This window comes from Jaculus jaculus, chromosome 3 (assembly GCF_020740685.1).
Source record: "Jaculus jaculus isolate mJacJac1 chromosome 3, mJacJac1.mat.Y.cur, whole genome shotgun sequence".
NCBI classification, from domain to species: domain Eukaryota; kingdom Metazoa; phylum Chordata; class Mammalia; order Rodentia; family Dipodidae; genus Jaculus; species Jaculus jaculus.
Window position 1 is genome coordinate 37709782 of NC_059104.1, and position 21573 is coordinate 37731354.

The following is a 21573-nucleotide window of genomic DNA, read 5'->3' on the forward strand; positions in this document are numbered from 1 at the left end:
TGTTCTTCTCCTTTTCCTTCTCCTTGTTTCTCGAGGTACGGTCTCACTCTAGTCCAGGCTGACATGGAATTCACTATGTAGTATCAGCATGTCCTCAAGCTCATGGCGAGCCTCCTACCTCTGCCTCCCGAGTGCTGGGATTAAAGGTGTACACCACCATGCCTGGCTCTTGATTGTGTTCTAACACAAAGCAGACAGATATACTTTACTTTTTCACAGAGCTGTTAACTCACTAAAATGTTAGGCATGTTACTTAAATTCATTTATTCAAATATTTCTTAAGGCAGTCACTATGAGAGGTAGTAAGAAAAACATTACAAAAATGATTGCCTTTTATTATTCCTACTAAGAAACTTACAGTTTTCTGAGTGAAGACAGGGAAATGAGCATGAAAATTCAATAGCGTGTGGGAAGTGCTTCAATGGAAACACACGGCACAGAGGCCTAACGTGGTAGGGGGTATGCACGAGTGTCCATCAGGAAGGAGGCCTGAGGGTGAGCGGAGAAGCGGCAGCTCGTGCAGGGCAGGAAGCAAGCATGTAACGTGTTTTGTCCATGGCATCTCTGATCCTTACAATGCCACATACAGTAGTTTGTGGAGGAGGAAGCAGAGGCTCAAGGACGGCACATAACTGCTTTGACAAGAACAAGCTGCTGGTCAACTTCAGGCTGAGCAGAAAATCGAGTTCTTATTGGTGTTTGAGACAGGGTTTCCCTCAGCCTCCAAATCCGTCATGGCCTCCTCCACGCGGGGACTGCAGCAGTGCATGCTCACCGAACCGTCTCATACGGTGTGTGATACTTACGAGGCAAGGTGAAGCTGCAATCATGTTAAAATTTTACTTGCTCATGCACACATGCTTGTGTGGAAATGGGTATGCCAGGGTCTTTTGCCTCTGCAAACCAATGCCAGGTGCATTCACCACTTTTTGCATCTAGCTTTACCTGGGTGCTAAGGAATTGAATCTGGGGCCTGGCATGGTGGTATAAACCTTTAATCCCAGCACTCGGGAAGCCAAGGTAGAAGGATTGCTGTGAGTACGAGGCCAGCCAGACAGTACGTAGTGAACCTGGGCCAGCAAGCTTTGCAAGCATCTTTAACTAACTGCTAAACCATCTTCTCCAACCCTAAAATATTTTGTTTTGCTTTGTTTTTCAAGGTAGGGTCTAGCTCTAGCCCAAGAAGACCTGGAATTCACTATGTAGTCTAAGATTGGCCTTGAATTCAGGAGGGTCCTCTTATCTCTGCCTCCCAAGTGCTGGGATTAAAGGGGTGTGTCACCAAGCCCTACTCCTAAAATATTTTTAAAGGTAATTTCACACCAGGAAATGCCAGTAGAAAGAACACAGGCCTTATATATGTGCTAAATGCTACTTTACTTGTGGTACTCTTTTGTAAAAGTATCCCATATTTAGACTGGAGAACATTCCATACAATGAGTAGCACATATAACTTAATAGACAGCAAGACTTAAAGGAGTAAGTTTAATGCTTAACTATTTTTATGTCAGCATGAATAACAAATTCTTACAATTTCACTGAAATATGTTTTTATATGCAAAGACACTCATAAAATTTTATATTAAGACACAATTCAAATACAATAAAATCTACCATTATAAAGTGGGCATTTCAGGAATATTTAAAAAATTCACAAAGTTCTGTATTGTTGGTATTGAATTAAAATTATTTTGGTTGGGCTGGAGAGATGGCTCAACAGTTAAGGTATTTGCCTGCACAACCTAACATCCCAAGTTCAATTCCCCAGTACCAATGTAAAACCAGATGCACAAAGTGGCACATGCATCTGGAGTCCGTTTGTGGTGGCTGGAAGCCCTGGCATGCCTATTCCCTCTGTCGGTCTCTCTTCTATATCTCTCTATTTGCAAATAAATACAAATATTGAGAAATTATTGGGGGGGGGGCAGAGAGATAGTTTCATGGCTAAGGCACTTGCCTGCAAAGCCTTAGGACCCAGGTTCCATTCCCCAGAATTCATGTAAACTATATGCACATGCACATGGTGGTGCATACATCTGGAGTCCATATGCACTGGCTACAGGCCTTGGCACACTCACTATCTCTTTCTCTCTCAATCAGATAAATAAAAGAAAATATTTAAAAAAATTGTCATCCTAAAAACACTTCTTCACCAGTAGCAATCATTCTCCATTCCCTTTTGCTCCTGTGTCTAGCAAGCATTAATCTACTTTCCTGTGGATATGCCTGCATATAAATGGAATCATAATTTGTGGTACTTTGATGTTTTCATGATTCTTTCATTTTTGTAGTATGAATCAACAGTTTATTCCTTTTTAAGGCTCAATAATATACCTCTGTATGAATATATCATCATTTCCTTATCCATCCAGCAGTTGGAAAGTTCAGTTCTTTCTGCTCTTTGGCTGTCAGGACTGGTACCACCATCAACATTTGTGTGCATGTTTTTAGGTAAACATATTTCTTTTGGTTATATACACAATAGAACAGAATTCATATATCAAATGGAAATCTATTAACCATCTGAGGAGCTGCCAAAAGGTTTTCCAGTAGAGTTTCCATTTTACACAGCTACTCGCAATAATAAGGCTGCCAGTTTCTCCACATTTCTTATAAATACTTACCACTGTCTGCCTTATTTATTATAGTTATCCTCATGGGTATGAAGTGATAAAACTTTCTTATTAGAAACATTTATTAATTCAACATTTTACTGAGAACATATGCACATGCATGTGTGTATAAAAACATGTAATAAAAACAGGTATATTAGTGCACATGTGCAATTCAAGCAATCAGGAGGCAGAGGCATGAAGGCCATGAGGTAAGGTCATCCTTAACATGTCTGAGACAGCCTGGGCTACATGAGACTTTATTTAAACCTGCTGTCCAAAATAATCCCCCAAACAAACATGTAAAATTAATACCTTCTTGTATACTAAACTATAGGACATGTATAGACTACATTATCAAATAAATGTTGGATATGTCATTATAGTTCAATAAAGATTCAGCATTTAACATAACTGTTCTTATTCTAATGTTCCCTGAAAGATAACTTTAGTGCCGGCATTCTTTCCCTACATTAAAACATTAAACACTAGACAATAGTTCAGACCTTTAGAATATAGATAATTGACCAAATTAAACTATTAGCTAGGAGATGACAACTGTTCCCTACCAAGCTGAGTATGCTAAGTTCAGTAAACTGAAAGTTCTATAAAATACAACAATAATTCTCAAGGACGAACTGATTTTCATGTTGTTTACAGCCAAAGACTTTACCTGAAATCATTATGCCTTTGTAATAGTTTTCTCTAGCTTTATTTAAGTTGAACTATGAAATGTTGAACAAACATAGTTACAAGATCAGGTCTGGCAGTGCGGAACTGTCCACCCAGCGGAGCTCAGCCGGGCAGTTTCAGGGAACGCCCACTGAACTCGTTTGACTAACATAACCTGCAGAGCTCACTCTGTTGACTCAGACCTCTCATCTGCTCTTCTCAACTTGAACATGTATCTGAACTAAGTCAGTATTATCCACACATTAACAATTTCATGTTTGGCATTCTAATTAAGCACAGTAACCTTAAATGGTCAAATTTCTTATTAAGTTTAATCAAAATCTCCATCTATCCCCACAACTTGATAATCTGATGACATTTGTCTTCATGACTTATGTGGAATTAGGTCTTTAGTTTTTATGAGATCTACCTACACAATCACATGCTGCTTTAAAATGAAATAACAGAAAGTCCCTAGGGAGAAATAACCAGGTAGTTTTACTTTTAGGTAGCCAGCTAAGAATGAGCCCAAAGAGAATTCCACAACTAGTCTAGTTCAGTGTCATCCTTCTGGGACAAAGCCCTCTTACACGGGTATGCCTCCTGAGTCCGAACCATGAGTCCGAACCAATCAGTTCTCTTTCTCTCAGAACTCACCTGAGCCTGAGGGTAATAAGCTATAAAGAGGGGCTTACCAGGTGGACAAGTTCTTCTAACTGTTCATCTCTCCTGACACCTGACCATCCAGGTTCCTGCCTTTCCCCACTTCAGCCTGGCTGACCCCAAAGGAACTATGGGACCCTTACTAACAGACCTTTTAGGTTTTTTCCTAATGTGAAAAGGAAAGGTGTACATCCTTTCATTGTGTGTGTGTGTGTGTGTGTGTGTGTGTGTGTGTGTGTTTCTTTAAGTTCCACCCCTTTTTCAGTTTCCCTGGAAAGCTCCTGCAAGGGCTTTACACATGACGTGACGGGAGCATTCTGAACTTCCTTCTCCTAATCTAATAAAGTCTCTCTAAACCTGAGCTCTCATCTTGGATTCCAATTCTTTTTAAAATTTTTTAAAATGTTTGTATTCTACTGTATATATTAGATGAAAACAACCTTTTAATATATATTTTTTATTTATTTATTTGAGAGAGAGGGAGAAAGAAGCAGAAAGACGGAGAATGAGCATGCCAGGTCCTTTCAGCTGCTGTGAACAAACTAGATGCATGCGCCCCCTTGCGCACATGTGCAACATTGCATGCTTTTACCACTGTACATCTGGCTACGTGGGACATGAAGATTGAAACATGTGTTCTTAGGCTTCATAGGCAAGCGCCTTAATCACTAAGCCATTTCTCCAACACTCCTTTCTGTTTTGAAACAGGGCCTCATGTAGCTCAGGCTGGCCTGGAGCTCACCTGGACTCCTGGTCCTCCTGCCTCACCTCCTAAGTGTTTTGTTGGGGGAGGGTGTTGTGTGAGTGTGGAGGGTGTAGTGCTCCCCACTGAGATACACCCCGCACCGCTTCCTCTGGCTGCCCACGCTGTCCCTGAGTCTTCCTTTTTAAACAGTCAGCACCATTGCTATCACTGTTTTTCTACAAGTTCCTTTCTTCACTTCTCATGTCTTGGAATTGCTTTACATCTAGAAAGCCTTTTCCCTACATAGTAGTTTACAATGTGAATATAATCATATCATTAATTCCAATCCATTTAATTAATTCTAAGCTGATAACCATTTGAAGAATGTCTTAAAATGTATTAAAAGTATTATCCACAGTGCTTCAAAGATTATCCAAATATTTGCCTCCCATGCCCAAGTATGAAGTAGAATTGCTGGGTCACAGATTTAAACTTTGATACCTGCTCAATTTCCTCCTGAGATGGCTGTATCAGTATAACACACTACTGAGGTATATGAAATATGGTTTCTCCATTTCCTTAATAATATCTGCATTATCTAAAAAACGTCTACCATGTATATCATATGAATTATATCTTCACACAAAACTATTTTTCCCTTAACACTTGTCTAGCATGTAACTCATTCTCTAGGACCATAAAAACAAGAAAACAAAGCAAAACAAACAAAGAAAACGTACCTTTTGGTGTTGTTAATCAGTCTTTATGAGCATTTTCATTTGCATCATTTTCCATTCTCAGTAATTGCTGTACAGTTAGTCTTACCTCATATTTCTGACTAAAGTTCCACTTTGTTCACCTACTCACTCCAATGAGCTTCACTTGGAATTTCCAGAAGCAAAATAAAACTTTTTAAGAAAGAATGTGTTCCAAAGGTTATTTGGCTATTTTGTAAAATAATTACTGAACAGTACTAATACTGTTCAAAGTTTATGGGTCCCTACAGTTCTCATGTAGAGAATATTCCCATTCGTTTCCATATAATCTGATACTCTTCTTTCCAAATGGTTGAGATATATCTTTTACTTCTCATATGGGATGAAGTACTTAGTTCAGAAAACATGAAACAAGTTGATCAGTACCCAGTATAATTCTTTGTATATGTGGGTACTGTTGTCATTTTTAAGCAGGGTCTTACTTTAGCCCAGGCTGACCTGGAACTGGAACACACTCTATAGCCCAAGCTAGCCTCAAACTCATGGCAATCTTCCTACCTCAGCCTCCCATTGCTGGGAATGAAAGTGTGTGACACCACACCTGGCTACATATATACAGCCTAAAAACAAATGAAGTATCCCAGAATCCAAAAATCCAAAAATAAGCAGCCTACCATACGATGCCTAACGGTCTAATATTTTATTAAACAAAATGTATATCTATTATTTTATTTTATATATGTCAAATTACATGTTTATATGAATTAATGCTAGAAATAACAACTGAATTTTGAAAGCTGTGTAAATCAACATATATTGATTTCAAAATAAATTTTCATATGAATTTAGTACCTAAAGTAATCAGCTACTTTCTTAAATTATATAAATTTATATGTGAGTTGGCAAGAAAGACAGATGTCCTGTTGTTCAGATTAAATATACCTTGGCATATTGTATATGTAATTTCTATGTTAATTTTTCAATGCTAGGAATCAAACCCAAGACTTCATGTATACTAAGTACATATTCTACCACTGAGCTAACCTCAAGCCTTAAACTTGATGTAGTATAATATACTCTTAAATGGTAAGTTTTTGTGTGCTCTTATTGAGGATGACTATACGTAATGAAAGAAGTAATCATATTCCAAACATGAAACTTTTCAAGGCAGAAATCCTGTTAAGAATAATGACTGTGTATTAGTAGCCATGTGTGGTGGTTGGTGCATGCCTATCATCTTAGCATTTGCGTGGTAAGGTAGGAAGATCAGGAGTTCTGTGTCTTCCTCAGCTATGTAGTGAGTTTGTGGGCAGCCTGGGCTAAATAAGATCCTATCTCAAAAAAAAAAAAAAAAAAAAAAACAACAAAAAACCCCAGCTGGGTATGGTGGTGTATGTCTTTAATTCCAGTACTTGGGAAGCTGAGGTAGGAGGATTCTCATGAGTTAAAGGCCAGCCTGGAGCTACAGAGTAAGTTACCGGTCAGCCTGGGCTGGGGTGAGACCCTGCTCTGGAAAAACAAAAAACCAACCAACCAAACAGACAACCAACAAACCAAACGAACAAAAACACAAGTCAAACCAAAACCAAGCTAACACAAAAGACTAAATACTAAATAGTAGTGAAGACATTTACAAATTCTGTCTTTTCATGTTGACATTAAAATAAGTTACTATTTCAGATATTACTTTTTTCTTTTTATTTATTTATTTGAGAGCGACAGACAGGGAAAGAGGCAGAGAGAGAGAGAGAGAGAGAATGGGTGCACCAGGGCTTCCAGCCACTGCAAATGAACTCCAGATGCATGCACCCCCTTGTGCATCTGGCTAACATGGGTCCTGGGGAACCAAACCTCGAACTGAGGTCATTAGGCTTCACAGTCAAGCACTTAACCGCTAAGCCATCTCTCCAGCCCCAGATACTACTTTTTTCCATCAATACTTATTTATGGTTTTCTTTTAATTATTTCTATACTTTAAAAAATTTTAAATACATAACTTATAATCAAAATTATTTTAAATAAAAAGTCCAATAGCAATTGTAGAAGCTTAAAAGTATACATAAAAAATTACACAGACAGTTCAAATAATTTTGGTCTTTCCTTTTCTTTTGTGGGATTGTTCCACACTGAAAATCATGGGTTTTGGAGATGGCTCAGGGTTAAAAGAACTTGCTTGCTTCCAAATGGAGAAGCAGCAGGTAAGGGAAACATAAAACTACTGTTAATACTGCAACAAAGGTACCACAAGGAATGAGAAAAGAATTCAAAAGCAGTTGGTTATTTGTCCAAATGTTTCTGCCATTTAGATGATTTCCTCAACCAGCTCACTTCTCAGTTGTAACACTACATCTGTCATTTTTGGCTTACAAGCCAATTCTTAAATGAATGTCAGAGATCTTTTTTTGCTGAGTTAAAAACGCTGAGTATGTTTAACAACTGTACCATGGATTTATAAGAATTTCAAGCATGCACTTAAGAGTAATTCCATGCATCTACCATATCATGATTAAATAAAATTATAAGGTCATTAATAAAATAAACACCATGTAGTAATATTTGGCTGCTTTGCAAAGGCAAAAATAAATAGAACAGTTCTGCAAAGATAAAAGTACTTCAGTGACACAAATACAATAAAAGGAATGTTGCCTTAAAATAAACAGAAGAAAAAAATAAACAGAAGCATGTGTGACAGAAAATTTTAGAGTAAGACATTTTATAACAGCGTTTGAATGTTTTTTCTTTTGTGGCAATACAAAAATACTTAAAACAAATACTTAAAATTCAGGTTGAATCGCTTTCTGAAGTAAAAGTACTTGCTGTACCAGTGCTCCATGGCGCTCACAACTCTACCCCATGCTCCCATGACTACAGATCTGAACACTGAGCTACATGAAGAAAAATTGAGAATACATAAACCAAATCTTTAAAATAACAAGAAGTATGTATGCATGCATGCGCACAGGTGCCATGGTACAGGTGTAGAGGTCCGAGGATAACCTTAAGGTGTCTGTGCACTTGTATCTTCCTTTTTTGTTGTTGTTGTTTTGTTTTTCAAGGTAGGGCTCAGTCTAGCTCTGGCTGACCTGGAATTCACTATGTAGTCTCAGGCCTCGAACTCACAGCGATCCTCCTACCTCTGCAACCCGAGTGCTGGGATTAAAGGCATGTGCCACCACGCCCGACTGTATCTTCCTTTTTGAGACAAAGTCTCTTGCTGCTATGAATAGATGCCACGTAGCTGGACTGTAGTGATCACAGACGCATGTCCCAAGCCACTCGCATTAAGCTTTATGTGGGTGCTGGGAAATCAAACTTGGGCAGGTAGGCTCTGTAAGAAAGGGCCTTTAACCACTGAGCGATCCCTCTCCAAACCCTATAAACTGTATCTTTAAAAAGGTCATTAAGGCCAAACATAGGGGTCATTACAAAATGCACTTTTTTTGGCCAGGCATGGCAGCACATGTCTAGAGTCCCAGCTATCACAATTACAGGAAGGTCTCCAGGTTGTAAGCCAACTCAGGCAACTTAATGAGACCTTGTGTCATAAAACAAAACACAATGCAAAACAAAAACAAAAGGAAAAACCAAAAAGCTTGGTAGTTGCTTGTCTAGCATATACAATGTCCTATGTTTTATGCTTAATCTTTACTATTAGTCTCACCACAAAAAGAAAGAAAAATAGCATTTTGGGGGAGGCCATGAATTTAAGAATAGTTTTTAGTATTAACAGTAGTGAAATGGAGGATAATCATGGATTTGTCCTATTTTTCATATGGTAGCTCCACAAAGGAAATCAATTATTATCATCAAATTGAAAGTACTGTAAAAGGTAAAAAGGAGTACGGAAACCACTGATACTTATAATTAACTTCTAAATAACAGACCACCCTATGAATCTTAACCATCCAGTGTCAGAATTTTGTGACAGAACTCTAGGGAACTCCTGAATGGAGATCCAGAACCAGATCTGTGGGTTTGATATTAGGTCTGGATATTTCATAAGATTGTTTTCTTCTGAAATTGCAAATGGCTTTTGGATTTGGTTTTATCCAACCTACCCAGGGATGCCAATCAGGACCTCTTGGGAAACTTCAAATAAAATAGAAACTTAGGAGTAGAGAGAGGATCAACAGTTAAGACACTTGTCTGCAAAGCCTAATGACTGGGGTTCAATGCCCTAGTGCCTACATAAAGCCAGATGCACATGCATCTGGACTGCGTTTTCAGTGGCAGGAGACCCTGGTGCACCTATTCTTTCTTTCTCTCTCTCTACCTCTTTCTCTCTGCCATTCAAATAAGTAAATAAAATTATTATATATATTATATTACTATGTTAGCATATTAATATATAATATATAAATAATAATATATAATACATAGATTATTATATATAATAGTTTGAGAGAATTGTTGTCCAGGGAGGTCCCTGATCCCCCAAAACATTATAGGCCATTGCCGAGGGGCTTGGTTTCCCACCAGGAAGAGATGGTAAGACCCTATTGCTGAAGACTCCACATACTTGGGCTGCAAGGCCACTGAGAAATCCTACTGGAACTGAGCTGATAACCTCTTCCATGTAGACCAGCTGACAGAAAGCTGGAAGAAGCCATTCTGCATGCAGTTCAATGAAAGAGAAATCACCAGTGAAGATACTCAACAGTGGGCACTGCAAGCCTTATATTTGGCCAGCCAGGCCAAATGAGCCAACGGGTGCAATAGTGGTTCGACTGCCATAGTGGAAACCAGCTGCCCTCTAACTGGACTGGAGGCCTGTTCCATGGGAGGGAATACATCCCTGATACTGAAAACTTAAAACAGGGTTGGTCATGAGCACTAGGGGTGTAACATCTGCTGCTGTCTGGCTAAATGCATGTACTATGCTGCCCGGGAAGCACTTCTCTTAATGTTCATACCCTTACATTAATGCTACTCTCACTTTTGGTAGAGAATCTTCTCTTTTCAGATGGCAGTGACCTTGGGACAACTCAGAAGGTATCATAGTGCTGGAAAGAAGTGACTGGAGTACTGAGTAACATCTCGATCACACCTTCCAAGACTCAGGGTCTATTGCGGAAGAGGTGGTGGAAAAAATGTAAAAGCCAAGGGAAGGGTAGGACTCCTTACCACGTGCTCCCCCCAGACACAAAATGGCCTGGATATCCATGATGTCATAGTGCCTGACACTACCTACACAAGACCATCATAATAGGAGGAAAAGACATCAAAATAAGAGAGAGACTGATTGAGACGGGGAGGGGAGATGATGGACAATGGAGTTTCAAAGGGGAAAGTGGGGGGAAGGGAGGGTGTATTATCATGGGATATTTTTTATAATCATGGAAATTGTTAATAAAAAAAATTGAAAAAAAAATTAAAAATAAAACCCCAGAAACTCTAGGGTAAAATAGTATTGCATCCTGGGTGAAAATAAAATGCTTACAACATTGATTTGTGCAATTAAAATATGGAACTTGAGGGCTGGGGACATGGATCAACAATTACAAGCACTTGCTTGTAAAATATAGAACATGAGTGTGGAAACCTTGTCTAATTCATATCTGGATCCCTAGCATCTGGATATTAGCCGGCATACTTTAAATTAATAATGAATCATTACTGAATGAACAGTCATCTTAACTGTGAGATTTTTTTGGTGTTATGAAATTTAAATTGCTAAGCAGGCACAGTGGGATAGAAAACAATGTATCAGAAACTGATCTGATGAGGGGCAATCTCTTCTTCAGGATGACAAAACCTGTGGGTTAAGATGATTATTTCAGTCAGGTTTGGCAGTACACATGTGTGATTCTGATCCCAGCAATAAGGAGGCTGAGGTAGGAGGATTGCTATGAATTTGTAGCAAGCCTGGACTACAGAGTGAGTTCCAGGTCAGCCTAGGCTTACAATGAGTCCCTGCTTAAAAAAATAAAAATCATTTCCAGGGTTAGGTGTTAGTGTAAGATGAAAACAAATTATAGGGAAAGAAGAAAAGAGAAACCAAAATAATTATAGACTAGCCATGAGTGAGTTACAAGAAAGATTAAAATTTCTAAAAATGAACAGTTTAGATAATGACTAAGGTTGTAGAAGGAGACATGACAACATTCTAGAAACATTTTAAAAATAAAAAAAAAACCCAGAGAGAGCAATGTGATATAACAGAATCCAAATTTTGAGGCGGTCACATTATTACAAAACTTATACAATTTTAGGACACTAAGTATGAATCATTGGTCTATCCAAAACAGCATAATGAATTCTATCACAAGAACATGCAAAACAGGAGTGAAGATGAAAAATACAATGACAAGATGAGCTAAGTAACGTTGTTAGGTCAACCTCTTCATCACTTAATTTCTCTCATTAAACTTGATGGAATAAGCAACTACTTATTAGTTTACCTGCAAAGTACTACCTTGGGCCTTTCAAATGAGCTGATATTAAATATATTATTCAATTATACATTCAGTAAACACATATCATGTTATGATCATATTTCTATTTTCTACAGCTATTCATCAAATGAGTTGGCTTATAACATTCCAGAAAGATTTATGTACATAGGTATCTATTTACCCATCTATTTATCATCGGAATAAAAATGAAGTAATAAAGCACCTAATGTCAGAAAGATAAAAAGTATTGAAAAAAAAACATTTTAACAACTGACATTTTATTATTTTGAAGAAACAATTTCACAAATATTTTTTGGGGAAGTACAGTGTTTTCTCTTCACATTAAAAAAATACTTTTATTTATTTGAGAGCAAGCATAGCACAGCAGGGCTCCCTGCCACTGCAAATGAACTCCAGATGCATGTACCACTTTGTGCATCTGGCATCACATGGGTCCTGGGAAATCGAACCCAGGCTTTTCAGGCATGCACCTTGACCACTGAACCATCTCTCCAGCCCCAACCCTTTTTTTTTTTTTGAGATGTGATTTTGTCTGTATCCCAGGCTGGCCAAGGATGACCCCAAATTTTTTATTGTATAACTTGCTTCCCAAAAGCTGGGATTACAGGCCTGCACATGCCCTGCCCAGCTTCCCGTGGAGCTTCCTCTTTTCCCACTCACAGTGTTCGTTTCCTCTAGGGTGAGGGGAAATTTGTGTATTAGTTCTCTTCACCTCTTTCCCTGGCTATTCTTCCCACGATTCAGGTGAGCTGTGACATGATTGCTGTAAACAAACCAGTGATGAACTCCAAAAGCCTTATTTACTAATATGAAATGTGAAATGGCATGATGCCCGTTAAGAGAAAAGAAATATTAAAAACACAAAGATAAAGTGTGGAGCACAACTGCAGACACATTAAGTGTGGGCAGAGGTACTAAAGCAAGAAGTCAGTGACAAAGTAGATGACCAGATGATGAAAGAACACAGAAGGAACAGAGCACATGGTGCTCTCCAAGGAGAGATGAAGACCATTGTTGTGGGTCAGGGGTACTCAGATACAGATCACCTGAGTGGGGAATGAACTCTACAGAGAACTTTTCCTTGCTTTGTACATGCATGGTTCCATACTTTACCAACACTCACAAGTGTGTGCATGAATAAAAGAAAGACCTTCCCCCTAAGTTGCCCTTAGAACTAAAAGGGCATGTTACCTTTTATTGGTGTCTTCATAGTCTTTCCCATCGAGTTTTAAAAGACAAATTACAGGGCTGGAGAGATGGCTTAGCAGTTAAGCACTTGCTGGTGAAGCCTAAAGACCCCGGTTTGAGGTTCGATTCCCGAGGACCCATGTTAGCCAGATGCACAAGCATTAGGAGTTCATTTGCAGTGGCTGGAAGCCCTGGCGCACCCATTCTCTTTCTCTCTCTCTCTCTCTCTTTCTGTCACTCTCAAATAAATAAATAAAAATAAACAAAATAAATAAATAAAAAGACAAAATACAGATTAGGGAAGACAAACTGAATGCCAAGATGACAAGCACCGCAGATTTTGAATACTGATAATGTTCACTTCAAACAATCATTCAAAATGAAAGCGATGATATTTATTTATTTATTTATTTATTGGTTTTTTTTTTGAGGTAGGGTCTTACGCTAGCCCAGGCTGACCTGGAATTCACTATGTAGTCTCAGGGTGGCCTCGAATTCACGGCAATCTTCCTACCTCTGCCTCCCGAGTGTTGGTATTAAAGGCGTGCGCCACCATGCCTGGCATGAAGCAATATTTAACATGGATTCAATCCTTAGTTCTAAAACAGTCTTGCAATGACACTGAAAGTAAGTTTTAAAGAGTATTTTTAAAAGAAATGTAAGTAGTTACATTTTTAAGTTTCAAACATACCATAAAAATAAAATATATATATATATTTTATTTTTATGGACCCTGATGTACCCAAAACATTATAGGTCATTGCCAAGGATCTTAGTTTCCCACCAGAAATAGATGGTAAGACCCTATTCCTGAATACTCCACATGCTTGCAAAGTCCCTAGAAATCAAGCTGGAACTGCTGGAGGGTGGATTTGTGAAGGAGAAAGTGGGGGAGGAAAGGGAATGATCATGGTTTATTGTCAAAATTATTATGGAAGTTGTTAATAAAAAAGTTTAAAAAATTGAAAAAAGTTTATGAATGTGTATTTTTGAATAAAATTAAAATTCAAAGTATCAAATAGGGATTCAAACAGTAAACAATCACAATAAAATACAGTAAAGATGATGCGTTAAAGGAAACAAACAATTCCAGAAAAAAGTCTCAAGTGATTGATTTTTTGAAGATTCATGAGACTGAAATATTCATTTTAATTTTTATTTTGGTTTCTTGAGGTAGGGTCTTGCTCTAGCCCCCGGCTGACCTAGAAATCACTCTGTAGTCTCAGGGTGGCCTTGAACACATGGTGATCCTCCTACTTGTTTCCCAAGTGCTGGGATTAAATGTGTGCACCACCATGCCTGGCTGAAATATTTTTATGTAAAATAAAATATTTATATGCTACTATATTAAGCAGTCACTCCAAGGCAAGACTGAGTGCAAACTATATACCTGTCCCTTACTGTGAGTTTGTAGTGGTTTCAATGTAAATATTCTCCATAGCCTCAGGTATTTGGATAAAGATTAAGCTTCCTACTTAAGTCTCTACTCTGCTGGAAGAGGTGTGTTACTGGGGACAGATATGGGAGTCCAGGCAAAAAGTGTGTTGAAAGTCATCTTGGGTTGGGGCTGTTTGTTCTGTCTCTCTGCTACAGATGTATGATGAAGTGAGCTAACTTCTTCTGCCACAATAAAGTGTCCACTGGAATCTGCAAACCTGAAATGAACCCTTTCCTCCCACACACTGCTTCTAGTCAGGTGTTTGCCTCAGCAACAAGGTAACTGCAGCAGTGCCTCTTATTCTATATTTATGAGAATGTAATAATGACAAGATCACTAGGTTATTATTGGCAAAATGATTAAAAACTATTAGCAACGTAAATACTTTCTTCAGAAGAGACTATCAAATAAATTGAATATACACTTGCCAACACCTTTTATAAAAACAAACAAAAACTCTGGGCTTGGAGAGATGGCTTAGCAGTTAAGGTGTATGCCCGCAAAGCACAAGTATTTCCCAGTTCTCATGTGACACCAGATGCACAAGGTGGTACATGCATTTGGAGTTCATTTGCAGTGGGCAGAGCCCCTAGCATGCCCATTCTGTCTCTATCTGCACCCCCCTCTCTCAAATAAATAAACAAATAAATACCATATTAAAAGAAAAACCTACCATGGGAAAAGGAAAAGGTAACCTCGCATGTTTTCATGGCTACCAAGTTTGTTTTCTGCCTTTTTTCTTCCTTCTCTTTTTGTTGCGTGTATGTGTGCAAGCACCTTGTGCACATGTCCAGAGGCTAGAGGACCTCAAGTGTTCTCTAGCCCTCTTTTGCTTAATTTTTAAAAATACATTTTTATTTATTTGAGAGACAGAGATAGACAGAGAGTGGGTGTCAGAGTCTCTTGCCACTACAAGTGAACTCCAGGTGCATGAGCCACTTTGTATATATCTGGCTTTACACAGGTACAGGAGAACTGAACCTGGGATGGCAGGCTTTAACCACTGAGCCATCTCTCTAGCCCTGGCACCTTAATTTCCCTGAGGTAGTGTCTCTCACAGAACCTGGAGTGGCCCTATTTTAAGCCAGATTAGCTGACGAGATAGCCCCTGACACCTTCCTGTCTCTGCTCTCCTCTGTGCTGGGGTCAAGGCATGTGGACTTTTATGTGGGTGATGAGGCCAAACTCAGGTCCTTGTGCTTGCACAGCATCAACTCTTCCCCTTTTAAGCCATCTTGCCAGCCCCAATTCTAAGTTATAGACTGACCAAGATGTCTCATCTTATGATACGCTTGCTCTCAGTGTCCAAATTATTTAAAATACAGAAGTTTGGGCTGGAGAGATGGCTTGGCGGCCTGCAAAGCCAAAGGACCCCCGTTCAATTCCCCAGGACCTATGTAAGTCAGATGCACAAGGTGGCACATGTATCTGGAGTTTGTTTGCAGTAGCTAGAGGTTCTGGCCTGCCCATTCTCTCTCTCTCTGCCTCATTTTCTCTCCTCCCTTTCAAATAACTAAATAAATAACATATTAAAATACAGAAGTTTTAGGAGTACACAGCTTGGTTTTTCGTCTAGCCCATGAATGCAACAGCTTTTCCTTACTGATGAATAGAGCTACATGTTCAAAGTCAGACTTTTCAATTTACTAAGCTAAGGCTCTGTATTGGGAAAAGAAGTGCTGATCTTCAGGGAGCATCTACCAATCTACCTACTCAGACTCATGGCTGGCTGAGGGAAGAAGATACACAAGAATCACGGTCACTGCTTTGGTGCTGCTGGGCAGCTGCCACAAATGCTTTAGGCAGGGTCTGCACACTGCTGTAAAAGGCCAAGAATAAATGTTTTAGGTCTAAAGTCTCAACAGTGAGACAACTCAACTGTGCAGTGTGCAGTTGTGCCGTAAAAACAAATATGAATGTCTCAGTACAACTTTACTTATTTACACTAGTGTTTACTTTTCATGTATTAGAGTGATTTGTTGTTCTTTTAATTTTTTTCTCCAATAGCTAAAAAATATAACATCATTGTTGGCTTACTGGATATACAAAAAGAGATGATCTGTCTTTGACTGGCAGATCATAGTGTGTCAAGCTCTAATTTAAATTAAGATGACCTTTCTTTTTGGAACATTTTCTTAAATTATCCCCCATGTTTTCAAATGAATCTGCTTATTTAATATTTATTTACTTACTTAGCTGTGTGTGGGAGAGAAGCTTGCTAGGGTCTCTTGCTATTACAAATGGAATGTCAGATTCCTGCACCACTTTTTGCATCAGGCTTTACATGGGTGGTTGTGGAGTTGATCCCAGGCTAGCAGACTTTGCAAGCAAGCACCTTTCACTACTGATCATCTCCCCAGTTCCTATTGCTTTCTTTGTAACATGTTAAAAAAAAGTCACACTATCATTAACTAGAGATGTCTTTTATTTTTTAAAAATTATTTATTTATTTATATTTATAAGCAGAAAGAGAAAGAGCGATAGCAAGTAAGAGAGAGAGAATGGGTCACTAGGGCCTTCAGCAGCTGTTAATGACCTCCAGATGCACGTGCCACTTTGTACATTTGGATTTACGTGGGTACTGCGGAAGTGAACCCAGGTCATTAGGCGTTGCAGGCAAGTGCCTTAACCACTGAGTCATCTCTCCAACCCCAGGAGGTGTGTTTTCAATTGCACTCCTTAATACTGCTATCCTTTGTCTTCTTATCACACCAAAACTAGCACCTTCAGTTTAATGTTAAAATGAACATTATAAGAAACAGGACTACCTTATTCTACTTTTTTTTTTTTTTTTTTTGGTTTTTCTAGGTAGGGTCTCACTCTAGCCCAGGCTGACCTGAAATTCACTATGGAGTCTCAGGGTGGCCTCGAACTCATGTCAATCCTCCTACCTCTGCCTCCCGAGTGCTGGGATTAAAGGCATGCGCCACCATGCCCGGCTTCTACTTTCTTTTACTTGTTTTTATTTGTACTTACTTACTTTTGCATGTGTATGTCATATATGCATGCATACAATGTGACTGTAGGCACATATATACACAGCACATCATGAGCTGTGTGGAGGTTAGAGGGCAGCTTTGGATGTCAGTTCTTGCCTGACTTCTACTTTATGTGAGGTAGGATCTCTCATTTTGTTGGTCACTGCTGCATTCCCCAGGCAAGCTGGCCTGTGAAATTCCAGGCAATTCAGTTATCTCTGTTTCCCCTCTTGCATCGGCACACTGGGATTAGAAATGTTAAGAGAATGGCCATGAGTTCCAGGCTAGACTGGGGCTACAGAGTGAGCTCAAGATCAGCCTGGGCTGATCAAAACAACCTTTCCCCACACCACAAAAACCCCACCTAAGACAGGAAAAGAATGGAGGACAAAAATAAGAACAAAGGCCTGGGTGTGGTGGCGCACAAACTTAATGACAGTACTTGGGAGGCAGAGATAGGAGGATCTCTGTGAGTCCAAGGCTACCCTGAGACTACAAAGTGAATTCCAGGTCAGCCTGAGCTAGAGTGAGACCCTACCTCGGAAAAACAAAACAAAACAAAACAAAACACCCAAAAGAACAAAAAACAAGGACAATGAATAGAAACCATATATGGTAGTTAATAATCCATGTCTATCAATTACCACTTTGCACATATAGGTCTAAATAGGTCAACCAGGAGTCAGACTGTCAGTGGATCAATGCACAAGATCCAACTACATGCTGTCTATAGTAATGTGTATAAAGTACTTCAAGTACAAAGACAAGTGTGCTTTACATGTAAAACAGGTTCAACAAACTTTTTTTTCCAGTGCTAGAATTGAGCTTAGCACCATGCATTACATATGAGGCATGTGCTCCACCACTAAGCTATCATTGTGGCTCTGTCTCACTGTGGCACTTGGACAGAGCACTGAGCAGTGAACATGCCACAGCCTGAATGCAGTCAGGACTCAGGAGGAGTTGAATGTTTTCCTTTTGCCTTTTTTAATGTCTGGGACCCCAGCTTACAAGATGATGCCAACCATAGTTCTCTAATCTTCTCTCCTCGGTTAAACGCCTCTGGAAACATCCTCTTATCTATCAATGTTCCCCAAATTGAAACATTCCTTCTTTAAAGGAATGACACTCATGGTACTCAAGAGGCAAGTAACTTACAGGTCTCAGAAAAGCTGAAATTTACAAGATCCATAAACCCTCTTCCGGAGTTATTATCAGCAGAAAACCATGTTGGAGGAGACACTGTTCCAACCAGCGGTGCTGCCAGCAGTCCTGCGGTGTGCTCCAGGATGCAGCTGCCTTCGTGTCTTCAGCCATGCTGGGGTAGGTGCCCAGCAATGCAGCTGCCTTTGTGTCATCCGTGCTCCTGTAAGTACCCCTCACTTGTGCCCTGTAAGCAACCCCAATAAACTCAATGGTTCACCATGCTGGACTTGTGTAACTGTATTTGGGTCTGATGTCAGTACCCTGCATAGGGTTAACAGACACCTGTCCTAATCTTCCTGGGGAAAGTTAATACAACATGCTTGCAGACATATCCAAAGGTATACCTTGTTAATGTCCTTACTCTAATCAAGTTGACAGCTGAAAGTTATCTGAGGTAAAGAGAAGTATTTGGTGACAAAAGCTCAATTCTCGGGCTGGAGAGATGGCTCAGTGGCTGAGGCACTTGCCTGCAAAGGCTAATGACCTGGGTTCAATTCCCCAGTACCCGCGTAAAGACAGGTGCACAAAGTGGTGCATGCATCTGGAGTCCGTTTGCAGTGGCTACAGGTCCCAATGCGCTCATTCCCTCTAGCACTCTCCTCTCTCTATCTTTCTTTGCTTGCAAGTAAGTAAATAAGACTAAACAATTCTTAACAGTTACATTCCTGCAGCAGACAGCTTCAGGTTGCTGGAATGAACTTCCAAACCAGGCACAGTTATGGGAGGAAGGGATTCATTGAAGCTTACAGATTCAGAGGAAGTTCCACAGTGGCGGAAGAAGATGGCCCACCTTCACAGGTCCAAGCAGAGAGGAAAAAAGCAACCACCATAGGCAAACACATGCCAGGAGCCCAGGCAAAGCTCTAGCAGTCTGCATATCTTATGACTGAAATTCCTCAAACATACCTTAAGGCTGAACCCTAGGACCCACCAGCAGTGACACCTCCCGTCAGCCAGCTGGAGATCTAAGTTACAAGCTTGAATAAATTCCTGAATGTACTGGGGGACAGCCATTCCAACCATCACAGTTCTCAAGGACAAACATCAAGTATACAAAACTGTCACCGCTGTAAGGAGAAGCATTAAAAGGCAACTATAGTGGGAGATGTCCACACCCATGCATCAGCAATGAGCAAATCCAGGAGGCAAAATATCAACAGGGACATGGTTGAGCTTGATGATTACTAATCAACAAGATATAATTGTCATCTCTCCAGAAGCAGCAGAATGCAAATTTCTTAAAGCTCATGTGAAGCACTCACCAAAACAGAACGCTTTAGGGGCCATTAAATATATATTAACAAATTAAAAACAGAAATCACGTTTCCAAAATTAGAAATTTTTAAGTAACAGTATACATTAATTTAACATTTTTTTGCCAAAGAAGAAAACACAAGAAATTCTGAAAATAAAAAATTTAGACTCAAAATAAAAATGTAACTTAAGAAAATGTGTAGGATACAGCAAAATAGTGTTTATAGCCTTCATTTCCCATAGCACCCCTCTATGGCTGTATCATATGTATTCCATTACCCTCTCTTTCCTACCTACTGTTTTAAGATTTCTTCCTCTCCAGAGATCTTTTACAAGGTTTAGTCACCTATACACATATGTGCGTGTACACACACACACACACACACACACACACCACACACTTTTATTTTATTTTATTTATTTTTTTTTTAATTTAATTTATTAGTTTTCTTTTCAGTAAATACAGGCAGTTTGGTACCATTATTTAGGCTCATCTGTGGTCTACCCCCTCCCATTAGACCCTCCTTGTTATTGAAAATGGGTCGTGCATTGTGGAGTTAGCCCCCAGTTATTAGTATGATAAATGTCTCTGAAAATCATGACCCAACATTTTATTTTTTTAAATATTTTTTGTCCATTATTTATTTATTTATTTGAGAGTGACAGACACAGAGAGAAAGACAGATAGAGGGAGAGAGAGTGAATGGGCATGCCAGGGCCTCCAGCCACTGCAAACGAACTCCCGACACGTGCGCCCCCTTGTGCATCTGGCTAACGTGGGACCTGGGGAACCGAGCCTCCAACCGGGGTCCTTAGGCTTCACAGATAAGTGCTTAACTGCTAAGCCATTTCTCCAGCCCACCACACACTTTTATATCTAGGTTTCTCATAGAAAAGAAAATGTGCTATTTCTTTTTCTGACTCTGGCTTATTTCAAATAATATGTTTTCCAGTTCCATCTGTTGACCGTGAATGTCATGATTTCATTTTTGTTTATGGCTTCATAGTATTACATTTATGTATTTACACATTTTCTTTATTATTCATTATCTGTGCATATCTAGGCTGGTTCCATTTCTTGGCTACTGCGAATCGTACATCAATAAACACGGGTGTGCAAGTATCTCTGTGGTATGCTGACTTAGTGAGCATCAGGCATAGACCCAATACTAGTACAGCTGGTTCATACAGTAGTTCAACTTTGCATTTTTTGAGGAAACTCCACAATGATTTTCACAGTGGCTATCTCAGTTTATATTGCCATGAACATCTGTATTTTATTTAAAAAAAATGTCTACTTAAATCCTTTGGCCAACCTTAAATATTTGAAACAGGGAAATTTACCATGTTCTTAAACTGTAAGCTCTTTATTATCTATGTATTTTGCAAATATTTTCCCATCGAACTTTCAAATTTTAACTCTTCATTGCTAATATCTAAAAATACAAATGGTAAAGAAAAATGAAGTTATGAAATTTGCAGAAAAATGGATGGATCTGGAAAGGATTATACTAAGTGAGGTAACCCAGGCCCAGAAAGCTACATGTTCTCCCTCATATGTGGATCCTAGCTACAGATGATTGGGCTTCTGCGTGAGAATGAAAATACTTAGTAGCAGAGGCCAGTAAGTTAAAAAGGAGATATAAAGGGAAGAGAATGGAAAGGAGGAGGGTACTTAATAGGTTGGTATTGTATATATGTAAGTACAATGATTGATGTGGGGAGGTAATATGATGAAGAATGGA

General features: G+C 39.2%; 1 protein-coding gene across 3 annotated transcripts in view; it reads right to left on the bottom strand.

Annotated features, from left to right (window-relative positions):
- The window catches only part of Pibf1 (progesterone immunomodulatory binding factor 1), a 229421-nt gene that overhangs the window by 111549 nt on the left and 96299 nt on the right, over window positions 1–21573 (bottom strand). The window lies entirely within an intron of this gene.